The 16,336-nt window shown below is 42.1% G+C and overlaps 1 protein-coding gene across 1 annotated transcript in view; it reads left to right on the plus strand.

Annotated features, from left to right (window-relative positions):
- Window positions 1-16,336, plus strand: part of PDE6A (phosphodiesterase 6A) — a 478,514-nt gene that overhangs the window by 337,957 nt on the left and 124,221 nt on the right. The window lies entirely within an intron of this gene.

Below are 16,336 nucleotides of genomic sequence, written 5' to 3' on the forward strand. Positions count from 1 at the left end.
TATGCTACTCAGTACCCCCACACACAGTATTAAATGCTCCTCAGTACCACACACACACACAGTATTATATGATCCTCAGTACGCAACCCCCAGTATTATATGGTCCTCATTACCCCCCCACACACAGTATTATATGCTCCTCAGTACGCATCCCCCCAGTATTATATGCTCCTCAGTGCCCCACACACAGTTTTATATGCTCCTCAGTATGCCCCCCCTCCCACACACAGTATTATATGCCCCTCAGTACACGTCCTTCCTGTGTTATATGCTCCTCAGTACGTATTCCCCCAGTATAATATGCTCTTTAGTACGCCCCCCCAGTATTATATGCTGTTTAGTACAACCCCCAGTATTATATGCTGTTTAGTACGCCCCCCAGTATTACATGCTGTTTAGTACAACCCCCAGTATTATATGCTGTTTAGTACGCCCCCCAGTATTACATGCTGTTTAGTACAACCCCCAGTATTATATGCTCTTTAGTACGCCCCCCCCCCAATATTATATGCTCCTCAGTACGCATCCCCCCAGTATTATATGCTCTTCAGTATGGCTGACACTTACACACAGTCTCATACACACACTCTCACACACACAGACACACTCTTATACTTACCCATGAAGAGCCGCCGGCGTCCACCTTCTTGTGACTGCGGGTGCTGATGACTCACATCATCGCGCCTGCGTCGGAAGCAGAGGTCAAACTCTGCAGTCAGTGTAGGCCACGGTTGCGCGATCTGCGGCCTACATTGACAGCTTTCAGAAGGTATGTGCATTTGCACACACAACTGAAGGCAGTGATCGCTCATTATCGGAGAATCCTGTACCAGATTCCCTGTTAGTGAGCGATACCGGCGACCGCACACGTGCCAGCATAGAGGGCTCTGCGTGCCCTCTCTGGCACATGTGCAGTAGGTTCGCCATCACTGTAATAGACCAATAAGAAGTGAGAATCAGTTTAGGGGACTCCTTATGAGGAAGGTATTTTTGAAACACAACGGTTTGCCTGTGGCAGAAAAAAAACTGTTACAGTCACAGCAAAGTGGATGAGATTCTAGCAAATCCCATCCCCACTTTATGGGAAAATATGGACAGCAGGCATTGTATGGCATGAGAGGTTCTGGGTGGATGGATGAGCACTTCACTATATTTCTAACATTATTTGTAAATAAAGGTTGGCAGACTACAGTGCTGGAGCTACATCTTATGTTCAATATCTAAGTTTTGGGGAACCCCATTAAGAGATTTGGTTCAAAATAAAGGGTCTCTTAATCCCCTCTTCATATTTTGTAACGTTATGTTTCATAGATGAGCTTTGTAATATAGAAATCTCTTAAATCTATAGAATTAGCCATTTTCTAGCATTTATACACAAGTACCAGTTTACTGGCCCTCTGTTGTCGGTAAACATATAAAAGTATTTTATCTATGCAAAATTTAGAGATGTTCCTATAATCTCAGAGACAGCCTAAAGGCACAATGTGAGTCTATGTCATGCCATGCATAGCATTGTATGCCAAAATATTTTATGTATGAGCTCTGCCTTGGCAACACTACACATGCTTTGATCTATAAATGATATGATAATATACTTATCATACTTGAATAATACTGCCATACAGTGGTTCAATAACTATAACATTTAACCCTTTCTTGGGATTAATAAATGAAAACAATAGTGAAGGCAAATAACACTCTTAAGAGCAGGGTAATAAAGCATGTAACATTAATGATGTACTGAATATTAATTGTCAGATAATACTACAATGGCTGATACCAAGACCCCTTAGAGGGTTTATCCATAAATGCATACAGAATCTCTTATGACAGTACTTAACTTGGAATAGACTAAGGCCTTAGAGGATAGTTCATATGCATCACTCACTTTATAGGGAATTCCAGTACAGCATGCAAAAACCAGTCAAACCATAGTCTTTCTGCTCTCCACACCCACTCACACTATGTGTATTGCTAACTCAGTATTTCAATACATAACAGTACAAAGTAAACAGCGCAAAGGGGTTATTCAAGAAATGGGAAAACCCCTGTGGTGGCAATGGGAGGTGTAAGATACTACTGCTAGCGTCTGTTCAGGATTATGCTATGTCCTTGTCACTGGAAGTTCTGCAAAGTTCGATCTTGAGCTTGGAGGGATTTTAGGAGCTTTAGGGCAAAACTGGCCAAGACAGGAGGGTAACTTACTTTTAATAAATTGTGTCCAGCTTATGTCTGGATCCAACACTGTTGTACTCAGGATAACTCAATACATGAAACAAGTTAGCCACAGCCAAAGTCTGTACTTATAAATTGGGGCACGGATCAGCCCTCCGGATCAGGGCGCTACATACTGTATGCAAAAAGAACGAAAACTGATCCAGCTCCAGCCAGAATATTCTAATAAAACATGACTTTTAATATTGTTCTTTAAAAAGAAACAAAGAACAATATTAAAAGTCATGTTTTATTAGAATATTCTGGCTGGAGCTGGATCTGTTTTCGTTCTTTTTGCACATGTACTCAGGATAACCTTAGCAGTTTTTGGAGTTTTTTCAGTTTTAACTTTGCAGCTGTGAATTTATTTTTGTACACTAAATTAATGCAATGCTCAAGGGTTAAAAATGGTCACTCTGCTCCTTGAAAAATTCATTAAGAGGTATAGTTTACAAAATGGAGTCACTTCTGCCAAAGCGACACGGCGTCCATAAACCATTCCCTTTAAATCTTCTCTCCAAAAACCAAAAAGCACTCCATCACTCCTAAGCCCTTATAGAATTGTACAACCATATTTTTTTTACTTTTTTTGTACCCAGGACAACCACTTAAAACTTTAGGTGTGAAGTTGGAGTAAAAATTGAGCAGAACATGTTGGGCACCAAAATCACATATTTTTAAAAAAAATATTTGCACATTCATTTCTAGGAGGTACTTTGGGTTCAAAGGGGTGTATTTGTAAAATAGGGTTATATTTGGGGGTGTCAATCTTTACATTTTACCTCAGTGTCTACGCAATTGCCTGCCAGTGCCATGTGAATAACCAAATTAGGCCTCAAATGCACATGGTGTTCTTTCACTTCTGAGCCCTGTCATATTTCTTGGCAAAAGATAAGGGACACATGTAGGATGTTTTCAAAATCAAGAAAAAGAGCATAATAACCGGAGCTGACTTTTCACAGTGCCACAAGTTGGACATATCATATTGGACATTGTATAGTATACTAGCTTATGCCCGCAACTTTGTCTGCATGGACTTCAGAATTGGGTCCAAAGAGAAATGAAAAATGTGAGAGTAATAAAAAAATTAGCCTGCTCTGGCATTTCGGCAGCTCTCAACCTGGCCTGTTGCTGAACTTGTTCTTCACATCGTGCCTGTGATTATTCCGGCACCTCAGCAGCTAGGTAGGACACCATATAATAAGCGTATTGGGTACTATTCCGTTATCAGGCCAGCAGAGTAGTTCAGCACCAGCATTAGGACAGCATCAGTTCAGCATTGGGAAATACAATTACATATGAGGACTGCTGGCCCAACGCTTGTGCCCAGTAGCCAGTACATCGATGCCCCCCCATCTTCCTCCTCCCAGTGCTGCCCCCCAGCTCTCCTGACATCTGCCCCATACCCTCTCCCCGCCACACGACTAGGCCTCACCGTAAATCTTCACCAACGCTACTAGTCGTCAGACGCTGCAGGAAGTTTGTCCCTCCGGATTGCCGTAGCTCCCTGTTCCTATGGTCGGCGTCGGTGCGTCCCTTGTCAGGGCCTGGATTGAGCCCTGGTGTCTTTCCTTCCGGTCTCCGTACCAGTGCCGAGGTGAGGCCTAGTCGTGTGGTGGGGAGAGGGTACAGGGTAGATGTAAGGAGAGCTGGGGGACAGCACTGGGAAAAGGATGGGGGCGTTGATGTACTGGCTACTGGGCACAAACATCGGGCCAGCAGTCCTCAGATGTAATTGTAATTCCCAATGCTGAACTGATGCTGTCCCGATGCTGGTGCTGAACTACTCTGCTGGCCTGATAACGGAATAGAACTGTGTATTGTTGGCGTCGATGATCTGCTCTAAGAGCCGCTTTACGCCTAGCTTGCTCAATCTTCCCTCAGTTCTGCTTGAGGAGAAGTCTGTTGACTCCTGGCTACCTTCATAGCTCTCTTTTTTTTTTTGAGAATTTTGTGACACATTAGATTTTCAGTTTTCTGGCTTGTTTAAAAATGGGAAATTGCCAATTTGGATTAAAGGGGTTTTCCCATATTAGTGTCTCAGCATGCTGCTTCCCTCCTCCCTCTGGCTGTACAGGACACAGAACACTTATGCAGATCATATAATATGCAGATACTTGTACAGAATGAACTCAGTGTTATCTGTGTGTTTACACAAAGAGATAACAGCACAGGCTTTACCAGAAAACTGCAATTAGCTCAATTGTCTTGCAGTTTAACATAGTATATTAACAAAAATTAATAACAGTTGTGAAGCCATGTCATTTACTGGGATAAAAAGTAGCCTATGTGTTAATCCAGGTTACAAACTATCTATGTGCCAAATTTCATCTAAATCCGTTCAGCCGTTTTTGCGTGATTGAGTATTAGTAGGTAGGATAGGAGGTAGAATAGGATAGGATATCTGGAAAATATACATTTTCATTTTTCTTTTTGTAAAGCATCTATGTGGTCAGAATTATCAATATACCACTTGATACATTGTCTGAGGGGTGCAGTTTCCAAGATGAGGATACTCTCGAATGCACTAGCACTCTGGAAGCTGTGAAAATATGTTATGGCTCCTGAAAATTATTTGACTCTCCAAAAGCCTAATGGGTCTCCTCGATTTCTTTGCCTTGCTGTGTATACAGGTTGGTGCACAGGCACGGGATTCTAACCCAACACAGGTTTATTGTGGGATCATGCATGGGTATGATCTGGCACTTCATTACCTGATTAGTATATATACCTGTGTTGTGTCTTATATATAAAAATTTGACCAGGGCTCCCTAATCTAGGCCTACTATGACCTGAGAAGTTACAATTGTATACTGTTAAACCATTGCTTGTGAGAATACAGTATCTGCACAAATCATACGACAGGAGCAGGTATTTGGCGCATCCCTTGGTATGACCCTACACTGACTGCTCTACGAAGGGAGTTCTCAAGCATTTTCAGGAGTTTTCCAGTCCAAATTGATGTCATTTCTGTCTAATCCATGTCATCCTGTAAAGCAGCCTATTATATCCCAAACCCCAGAGGAATGAGTCCATGATTTGGAGTGGGAACATATGGAAATGAGACTGTCACCTGTCGGCTTGTGTAAACTCCAGGTAATTGCATTCATTGCAACTGTATGTCAAACTCTTGTTTTGCATTTTACAATCAAGACCAGTAAAGTATGGTTGCAGCATACAAGTTGTTGAGGGTTTCTTATCTAGAAGATTAGACTTTACCACTGACCTGTACAGTGTTGGCACCCCTGAAATTCTGTCAGATAATACTCATTTTCTTCCAGAAAATGATTGTAATCACAAATTCTTTGGTATTATTATCTTCATTTAATTTGTCTTCAAAGGAAAACCCCAAAAAGAATTGTCAAAAAGCAAAATTGGATATAATTCCACACCAAACATAAAAAAGGGGGTGGATAAAAGTATTGGCACTGTTTGAAAAATCATGTGATGCTTCTCTAATTTGTGTAATTAACAACACCTGTTACTTAGCAGAGGCACCTAACAAGTGGTGGCAATAACTAAATCACACTTGCAGCCAGTTGAAATGGATAAAAGTTGACTCAACCTCTGTCCTGTGTCCTTGTGTGTACCACATTGAGCATGGAGAAAAGAAAGAACACCAAAGAACTGTCTGAGGACTTGAGAAGCAAAATTGTGAGGAAGCATGAGCAATCTCAAGGCTACAAGTCCATCTCCAAAGAACTGAATGTTCCTGTGTCTACCGTGCGCAGTGTCATCAAGAAGTTTAAAGCCCATGGCACTGTGGCTAATCTCCCTAGATGTGGACGGAAAAGAAAAATTTACGAGAGATTTCAACGCAAGATTGTGCGGTTGGTGGATAAAGAACCTCTACTAACATCCAAACAAGTTCAAGCTGCCCTGCAGTCCGAGGGTGCAACATTGTCAACCCGTACTATCCGTCGGCATCTGAATGAAAAGGGACTGTATGGTAGGATACCGAGGAAGACCCCACTTCTTACCCAGAGACAAAAAAAAGTCAGGCTGGAGTTTGCCAAAACTTACCTGAGAAAGCCAAAAACGTTTTGGAAGAATGTTCTCTGGTCGGATGAGACAAAAGTAGAGCTTTTTGGGAAAAGGCATCAACATAGAGTTTACAGGAAAAAAAAGAGGCCTTCAAAGAAAAGAACACGGTCCCTACAGTCAAACATGGCGGAGGTTCCCTGATGTTTTGGGGTTGTTTTGCTGCCTCTGGCACTGGACTGCTTGACTGTGTGCATGGCATTATGAAGTCTGAAGACTACCAACAAATTTTGCAGCATAATGTAGGGCCCAGTGTGAGAAAGCCGGGTCTCCCTCAGAGGTTATGGGTCTTCCAGCAGGACAATGACCCAAAACACACTTTAAAAAGCACTAGAAAATGGTTTGAGAGAAAGCACTGGAGACTTCTAAAGTGGCAGCAATGAGTCCAGACCTGAATCCCATAGAACACCTGTGGGGGAGAGATCTCTTGATGGCAGTTTGGAGAAGGCCCCCTTCACATCTCAGGGATCTGGAGCAGTTTGCCAAAGAAGAATGGTCTAAAATTCCAGCAGAGCATTGTAAGAAACTCATTGATGGTTACCGGAAGCGGTTGTTCGCAGTAATTTTGTCTAAAGGTTGTGCAACCAAGTATTAGGCTGAGGGTGCCAATACTTTGTCCGGCCCATTTTTGGAGTTTTGTGTAAAATGATCAATGATTTGACTTTTTTTAAATTCTCTTTTGTGTTTTTTCATTGCAAGCAAAATAAATGAAGATATTAATACCAAAGAGTTTGTGCTTGCAATCATTTTCTGGAAGAACATGAGAATTATCTGACAGAATTGCAGGGGTGCCAATACTTTTGGCCAACACTGTATATCCAATACCAATACATCCCTACAGCCTAGCAAGCGACGGCTGTTGCAGCTGCTGTATTCTGAGAACTGTAAAGAATGTATGTGTATTTTGAGAACTGTAAAAAATTTAAGAATTTACCTATCTGAGCTCTTGGAAAGTCTGGAGGCCCTGGTCAGCGGTACTCTGTATTCCGTAAATTAAGAAGCGGGACTTTATATGATGGCACTTTACATACTTATAAATTAGAAAACATAGCTGTCTAATAATAATATTAATAATAACAATGTTATTTATATAGTGCCAACATATTCTGCAGCACTTTACAAATCAGAGGACACATGAACAGACAATATTAGACCTCCCAATGTGACAAAGAATGAATGTATTAAACAATAGGAGTGAGGGCCCTGCTTGCCAGAGCTTGCAATCTATGAGGAAATAGGGAGACATAAGAGGTTAGAGGTAATATGGTGTTAAACCATATACTGTACATCCTGCTTCTCATTGACACTTGAATATGCAAGTTAAAGTATGATGCATGTATAAAGTTATCTAAAATAATATAGTAACTCATAGAATGTGATTTCTTTTGTTCTCAAAAACTTACTACGTACCATCAATTATCTGGATCCAACATCCAGCCATTCATGGACATGAATTTCTGGTTGTAATAATGAATCCAGGAAGGATTCTTGGGAATTGCCTGTAATCCTGATATACAAATAATTTTTTCCCAAAATGTGAATTGTATGGATCTATACACAAGGAAGAGGATCCAACTTAGCACATGTTTTTTATTACTCTGCAATGACAGAGGGAGACACCTATGCCATAAAAGGCTGTGCAGCTCACACTGTTGAACAACCCAGAGTTCTTTCTTTTAAGTGGTTTATCTATTGTGCATCAGAAACTTCCACCAACAATAGTAACTGTTGACATGGCTACAGATCCCAGCAAACTTACTTGAAGGAGCTAAATTTGTCTACAAATGAAATCCACTTTATTAAAATAGACAACTGTGCCTAAGTAAGGCTAGGTTTACATCTGTGTTCGTGTTTCCGTTCAGGGAGCCCATTTGGGGACCCCCCAAATGGAAACCTAATCTGCATAAAAAAGCGGTTACTTTAGGAAACCTGTGGACCCCAAAGACTATAATGGGGTACGTGTGGTTTTCGTCAGAAAAGAGCAAAAAATGAGGAGAGAAAAGCACTGCACCTGTGTAACTGTATAACAAATGTGCTTGTCTGATACTGGATATCAGTCCAATACAACTAGCTATGGATCCTTGTGCACATAGCCTTGACTTTCCATTTGGTCACCTGCCTATTATTAGTATTTTGGAGATGACTTGTTTAACACTGCAAAAGCAGTTAGGCTAAGGCATCGTTCACATCAGAGTTCGTTTTCTGTCTGGGGGAGACTACATGGGGACCCCCCGAATGGAATACCAAATGCAATTGCAAGTGGTGTGCAGTGAAAGCACACAGATCCCATAGACTATAACGGGGTTCGTGTGCTTGCTGCCTAATTTCCACAGGGATTATGCGGACAGAAAAGTAGTTCACAATCTACTTTCCTGTCCACATGATTCATGCCGGTAGTCCATGGGGTCCGTGTGCTTTTGCTGCACACTGCTTGCAGTTGTATTCGGTATTCCGTTCGGGGGGGGTCTCCATGTAGTCTCCCCCGGACAGAATACGAACGCTGATGTGAACCAAGCATGAGGCCCCACATAATGCTTTGGAAAGAATTGCGTTTTTTGCAAAGTATTTTTCACAAAAAGTCCGAAGAGTTTTCCTCTGCAGACTTCCTGCCCCTATTATACGTATACAGAAGATGTCAGCATTTCCTCGGGTATACCTGACATGCTGTAATTTTCTAAAATGCGGGTGTTTTTGAAAAAGCAGTTTTTTTGCTACAGATTTTTTTTCTGAAATGTGTGGATGGGATTAGCATGGCCAAAACTCTGAGTTTTTGCAACGTGGGGCCTTGGTCTTAAAGTATATCTTTGTTGGAAATTTGCATAGGGGAAGCTGAGACTGTGAACTAGATGAACCAATTGTGAATACTATAATAGACGGCATATACTGCAGCCAAAAGGAACATGCATCATCTATAGGCACTATTTGGATAGGGAATGATGCTCAAAGGATAGTGTTTTGTTTTCAATCTAATGAATGTAATATTTTTTGGAGATGTCCAGTCCCAGGCTCTCCAATATCAACAGAGATTTTTGCTACATTTGTACCGTTTTTTGGCTTTCTTTTTTTAATAAATTTGACTAAAACTATGGGGCTGATTTATCATTGCTTGTGTGCTTGAAAACAGGGTTAAAAGCTATGAAAAAACTTATCAAAACTTTTGGACAAAAATACAACTTTTTTATCCACTGCACACCACTTGCAAGAGTGGTTTAATTTAAACTGGACCCGTCAGCTCTAGAATGCACATTCCCTAAATACTTGTATTACACTTTTGGGCCCCTTCACACGGCGTAAGAGCGCCGCTCATTTAGACACATATACACTAGAGATGAGCGAGTACTGTTCGGATCAGCCGATCCGAACAGCACGCTCGCATAGAAATGAATGGACATAGCCGGCACGCAGGGGGTTAAGCCGGCCGCCGTCAAAGAGGAAGTACCAGGTGCATCCATTCATTTCTATGGAGCGTGCTGTTCGGATTGGCTGATCCGAACAGTACCCGCTCATCTCTAATATACACGTGTCCGAGCACGGCACTTCAAAACAGAGCCCATTGATTTCAATGGGAAGCGCACGTATATCGGCATATAGGCGCGCTTCCCATTAATATCAATGGGCTCTGTTTTGAAGCGCCGCGCTTGGACACGTGTATACGTGTCTAAATGAGCGGCGCGCTTACGCCGTGTGAAGGAGCCCAAAAGTGTAAATCTAACATTTGGGATGGGCAAAAGATGACCCAATAATAAGCTGTCCACTAAGAGTTTAGACCCCATGATACATAAAATAAAAAAACATCATGATAGTTCTCTGAAAGTGTGAAGTAACTGAATATCACATAGCCTTAGCTTGAGCCTTGATTTTGATATTTTGCGCCAACATATTCTGCAAGCAACCTAAAGAAAAGGGAACAAAAGAGAAATTGTCCACAGTGATATATACAAAGTTATGCAGAAAATTAAGGCTACATTCATATTTGCTCCGAGAGTCTGTCACAATATCAGCCTAAAAATTGATGGAGGGAAAATGTCCTTTATGGGGGTTTCAGTTTGAAAATGACTCTCGATGGACCTCATTATAGTCAGTGGCGTCTGTCAGAATCCTTGTATTACCGACATCAACTGTTAATATTTCTAATTGGGCATGTTGTGGTCAAATATTTTAACTGACCATTTCAGACTAAATATAAGGTATCTACAATGTGGTGTTATCACACTTCACCACAAGATGTCAGTGTTGCACAGAATTGTATAAAGAAGACTGACATAGTGTTGAATGTGTTCACAGTCTCTATGCCCATATATAGTCAGCTCAGACACTGGGGCCTGTCACACCTTCCTCAAAAGGACAAACCCCCCCAGAAATATAGTAATATAGTCACCAGTGACCTGTCATTGATCTGCAAATGTAAATGACGGCCAATAGATTCGTGTACACAAACCATTCTGTCACTAGGATTATATCATGGTGGCTACGTTTATGCTCTCTAAGAATCGCAGCAGATGTTTCCTGAAGATCATATCAGCTACTCCCCTAAGACCACCCACTCTTCAAGGATGCAAGCAAGGCAGTATGGGAACGTATTTGTAGTAAAGTGGCCCAGCGTCAAATATGAGGACTAAGGATAGATCACACCGTGTAAGATATGGATTTTCTAAGCAAGGAGATACATCTGGTAATGCCTTTCTGAACTTCCAGTATTAAATCTGTAAAGAAAACATAGCATTGTATGAAAAAGTGTACATGGTAATACATAGTACAGTCCTATGAAAAAGTTTGGGCACCCCTATTAATCTTAATCATTTTTAGTTCTAAATATTTTGGTATTTGCAACAGTCATTTCAGTTTGATATATCTAATAACTGATGGACACAGTAATATTTCAGGATTGAAATGAGGTTTATTGTACTAACAGAAAATGTGCAATATGCATTAAACCAAAATTTGACCGGTGCAAAAGTATGGGCACCTCAACAGAAAAGTGACTAATATTTAGTAGATCCTCCTTTTGCAAAGATAACAGCCTCTAGTCGCTTCCTGTAGCTTTTAATCAGTTCCTGGATCCTGGATAAAGGTATTTTGGACAAACAATTCAAGTTCAGTTAAGTTAGATGGTCGCCGAGCATGGACAGCCCGCTTCAAATCATCCCACAGATGTTCAATGATATTCAGGTCTGGGGACTGGGATGGCCATTCCAGAACATTGTAATTGTTCCTCTGCATGAATGCCTGAGGATTTGGAGCAGTGTTTTGGATCATTGTCTTGCTGAAATATCCATCCCCGGCATAACTTCAACTTCGTCACTGATTCTTGAACATTATTCTCAAGAATCTGCTGATACTGAGTGGAATCCATGTGACCCTCAACTTTAACAAGATTCCCGGTGCCGGCATTGGCCACACAGCCCCAAAGCATGATGGAACCTCCACCAAATTTTACAGTGGGTAGCATGTGTTTTTCTTGGAATGCTGTTTCTTTTTGGACGCCATGCATAACGCCTTTTTTTATAACCAAACAACTCAATTTTTGTTTCCAAAATGAAGCTGCCTTGTCCAAATGTGCTTTTTCATACCTCAGGCAACTCTATTTGTGGCGTACGTGCAGAAACGGCTTCTTTCTCATCACTCTCCCATACAGCTTCTATTTGTGCAAAGTGCGCTGTATAGTTGACCGATGCACAGTGACACCATCTGCAGCAAGATGATGCTGCAGCTCTTTGGAGGTGGTCTGTGGATTGTCCTTGACTCTTCTCACCATTCTTCTTCTCTGCCTTTCTGATATTTTTCTTGGCCTGCCACTTCTGGGCTTAACAAGAACTGTCCCTGTGGTCTTCCATTTCCTTACTATGTTCCTCACAGTGGAAACTGACAGGTTAAATCTCTGAGACAACGTTTTGTATCCTTCCCCTGAACAACTATGTTGAACAATCTTTGTTTTCAGATCATTTGAGAGCGGGCTGTCCATGTTCGGCGACCATCAAACTTAACTGAACTTGAATTGTTTTGTAGAAAGAAATGGTCCAAAATACCTTCATCCAGGATCCAGGAACTGATTAAAAGCTACAGGAAGCGACTAGAGGCTGTTATCTTTGCAAAAGGAGGATGTACTAAATATTAATGTCACTTTTCTGTTGAGGTGCCCATATTTTTGCACCGGTCAAATTTTGGTTTAATGCATATTGCGCATTTTCTGTTAGTACAATAAACCTCATTTCAATCCTGAAATATTACTGTGTCCATCAGTTATTAGATATATCAAACTGAAATGGCTGTTGCAAACACCAAAATATTTAGAACTAAAAATGATTAAGATTAATAGGGGTGCCCAAACTTTTTCATAGGACTGTATTATTACTAACATTCCCCCGAGTATCGCTGACAAGGAAGATGTATTGGTGATAGCCTTCATCACATAAGGAGAGCTGGCACATCGAGGCACGGAGCCAAAGGAGGCCATTGTCATCCCATAAATGGGGATAGTGGTGTTTGGGGCTATACTTCTGCATTAAGGAAGGAGGTTTAAAAGGGGCCTTCCAGGACCTTTATCAACCCCAAATGGGCCCCAACAGCAGCAGCATCAGTTACCCACCTTTCTGAACTAGCCACTTAATCTTAAATGCAAGTTATAACATTTTAAAAATGTGTTTGGCATCTGCCAATGTACCATGAAGGGGTTATCCTGTGTCTTATATGGATGGCCCTTCCTCAGGGTAGATCATCAATACTAGATCTGTAAGAGTCTCACCCCCAGGACTCTCACAGATCTGCAGTTTGGGAATGCTGTGGCTCCCTATAAAGTGTACGTGTCAGAGTGCTCTCTCCATGTACCATTTGTAGTGACGGGTTTTGCTACTGTGGCGCTGCCACATAAGAATCCCGCTTGTTGGATCCTGAGGATAGGCCATCAATAGTACAAACTGCTCCTTTAAGTAGTCATTGGGGGACAGTCATTTGGTCAAGCAAGTCACACAGCCAGGGCAGTACATTTGTTGTGTTGATGAGATCCGGATGTGGATGTATTGCCTGAAGTCTCCTGAACTCGGTAGGAGTTCGGGGAGAATCGGCTAGACCTGTGCCTGGGCAAAATTACAATTACTGAGAAAACAGAGTGACATCAGACTTAGGGGAACTTGTCAATGACACCCTGTGAGCGTGAATTACCTCTGATGTACAAGACTTGGCAGGGTCTCTAGATATGATGCAGGTGGGAGTATATGTGTTAAGAAAGGCACAATAAGATATGTATGTAGCAACAAATACAAGACAAGAATGGGCAGGTAGGAAATAAATCTTAGCTCTTAGGGTATGAAGTTGAGCTCACATGAGGGCTTAAACTGACCAACACATCAGAGACTCTATGACTATACCACATGTGACCTTAGCTCAAAAGCTGAATTTTTCGGTAGCAAGACAGTATGTACAAGAAAGTATGTTCATTGTGCTCCTTACAGCCCCTAACCAAGAAAGTATGTTTATTGTGCTCCTTACAGCCCCTAACCAAGGAAGTGGCTTACAAGTGTATATTATGGCTATGTGAGCACACAAGGAAAGCAGCATTAGGTTCACACTATGGGTTACAATGTGTTTAATCCATCCCAGGATCACACCAGACATTACAACTGACAGAAACAAACATAAAGGGGTTTACAAGGCTAAAAATATTGATGAACTATATCAAAAACTGGACGAATACCAGACCACCACCAATCTTATACTGATGTTTTTAATACAATGTGTCACTAGCCTGACCAAATGACCGTCCCCCCCATGACTACTTAAAAGGGTTAACCAAAACCCGTCACTACAAATGGTACATGGAGAGAGCGGCTCTGAGACATGTACACTTTACAGGGAGCTGCAGCGTTCCCAAACTGCAGATCTGTGAGAGTCCTGGGTGTGAGACTCTTGCTGATCTTGTATTGATGAGATATCCGGAGGAAGGTTTTTAATATTTTTTAATATTTTAGCTCATTTAGCTTTAACACCTTCTGTATCAACCATCACTGACTGCAGTGTTAAAAAAAGTTTCAGATGTTACTTTTCGGTAGTTTACCTCTTGGCGAGAGTTTATTGACTGATAGACATGCCACTACAACACAATAAAAGATATTTTGCCCAATTCTTTGGACTGAGAGAGGCAGAACGGTCATTTTGCCAAGTTTACCCACCAACTAGGTCATTCGGTGTTGGAAGCAATGGTTACCCACCGACTGCATAAACCATAATAGGGTCTAACGAAAAAAGAAAGAAATTCAGCTCACCAAATTAGTTCCACTTCACGGCTTGAAAAATGTTCCTCGGGGTGCACGGCAACACACTCTATTCCTTGAGTGTAAAGGATCCACAATAAAACAAAAGATTTGTCCGTCAGCTCTCCGAAAATAAAATATAACTTTTAATTGAAAAACATCATAAAATGACAAAAAACTTGATGTAAATGATAGAAAACTAAATAAACCCCCTAAAAAACGCAGACGTGTTTCGGAACCATAGTTCCTTCCTCAGGCTCGACAAATGCACCCCAATGTACTTTTTAGGCGGCTGCTCCCATTGCTGAGACATTGGTACTGATAGTGGAGAATGTCCCTTGGTAGAAAAATACAGTACAAGGGTATGTACTGTCAGTGGGGGTTCTCCACTGCCCCCTTGAAAGAGCCATGTGCCATTTTACTTCAGAAAATGGCACTCTCTTACTTTTAGGCTTAGGCTCCACATTGCGGAAACAAAGCTCTTTTTGTTATAGATTTTGTTGCGTTTTTTTTTAGCTAAAACCAGGAGTGGATTGAGCATAAGTTAGAAGTATAAGAGCTTCCTATACTGTATATTTCCCATTTCTTTAATAGCCATTCTTGGCTTTGGCTCAAAAAACAGCAAAAAATCTGTGTTTCCGCAACGTGGGGCCTTAGCCTAAGACAGTCTTAGTAAATCTGTCCCACTGGTTTTCTTCCTGCAGATTGTCTATTTCAGGCTAGTTCACAAGGGGGTGCGGATTTTGGCACCGAGAGTAACGAGGGGAGCCGCGTCACTCTCGGGTCAAAACCCGCCTGCCACGGTTTCCCCCTCCAGAGTCGGCTCAAATGAACTCTGGAGGTTGCTGCTGCCAGGTGGACACCTCGGCTCAACGAGCCACGGAATCCGCCTGAAGAAAGGGCAGCCCACTTCTTTTTTCTTAGATCAATTATTTCAATTACTGTGCATCCAGGCCATCCTCTCACACCGCCACTGGCTAAATCATACCATCCAACCATCAGCAGGACTGTCCTGGATTCCAGGTCCTGTCCCGCTGTCATCATGGTTGGCAGGAGATATGTCCTGCCTTCCAGTTCCATACAATTGTGAAGCAGGGAGCATTCTGCTCTGTCTCACCATTTGGCCAGGTCTTAGCTCTAGGAGTAGTAGACGAAATATAGTGATGTCACTTACATCGCTACTGCACCTTTAAGGCTCCAGACCAGAGACAAAAGAACAGCAGGGGAACAACGAGAGGTGAATTTTAGTCGTTTTTATTTTTTGTTTGACACTCTGAGGGAACCAGTAGAGGGGCATAATACTGTGGGGACAACTGCAGATGGAATTTATGCTGTGGAGGCAGCTGGAAGGGGACATTAAACTGTGGGGGCAACTGAAGAGAACATTATAATTGGGGGTAGCTGGAGGGGGACATTATACTATGGGATTCTCCTCGCCCTGCTGAGGTACAGCCCTCCAGGTGCCTAGCTAGACAGCTGATGACGTCAGACATGCTATGACTTCCTGTGGAGTTACTAGAAATTCCTGTAATGTACTGAGGTGTGGCATCACCTGCCCACGGCTATGCTGTCACCATAGTGACGGGGAGAGGCTGTGGCTGTTCATTCGTGACTTTCCCTTGTTACCTAAGCGCGGCCATTTTTGCCTCGGGTCACTGCAGGGCTCTTGGCGGGACGTGTGCTGCTGGCCGCCATTTTGTCTACTGGTCACTGCAGCCCCGCCATGGCTTATTCTGCGCGCACAGTGACAGATAATACGTCACTCCTGTCAGGTTTAGGAACCATTGCAGTATCAGACATCTCCTAGACGTAAGGAAAGTCTCCAAGGAGCTAGG

This window comes from Leptodactylus fuscus, chromosome 5 (genome assembly GCF_031893055.1).
Source record: "Leptodactylus fuscus isolate aLepFus1 chromosome 5, aLepFus1.hap2, whole genome shotgun sequence".
NCBI lineage: Eukaryota > Metazoa > Chordata > Amphibia > Anura > Leptodactylidae > Leptodactylus > Leptodactylus fuscus.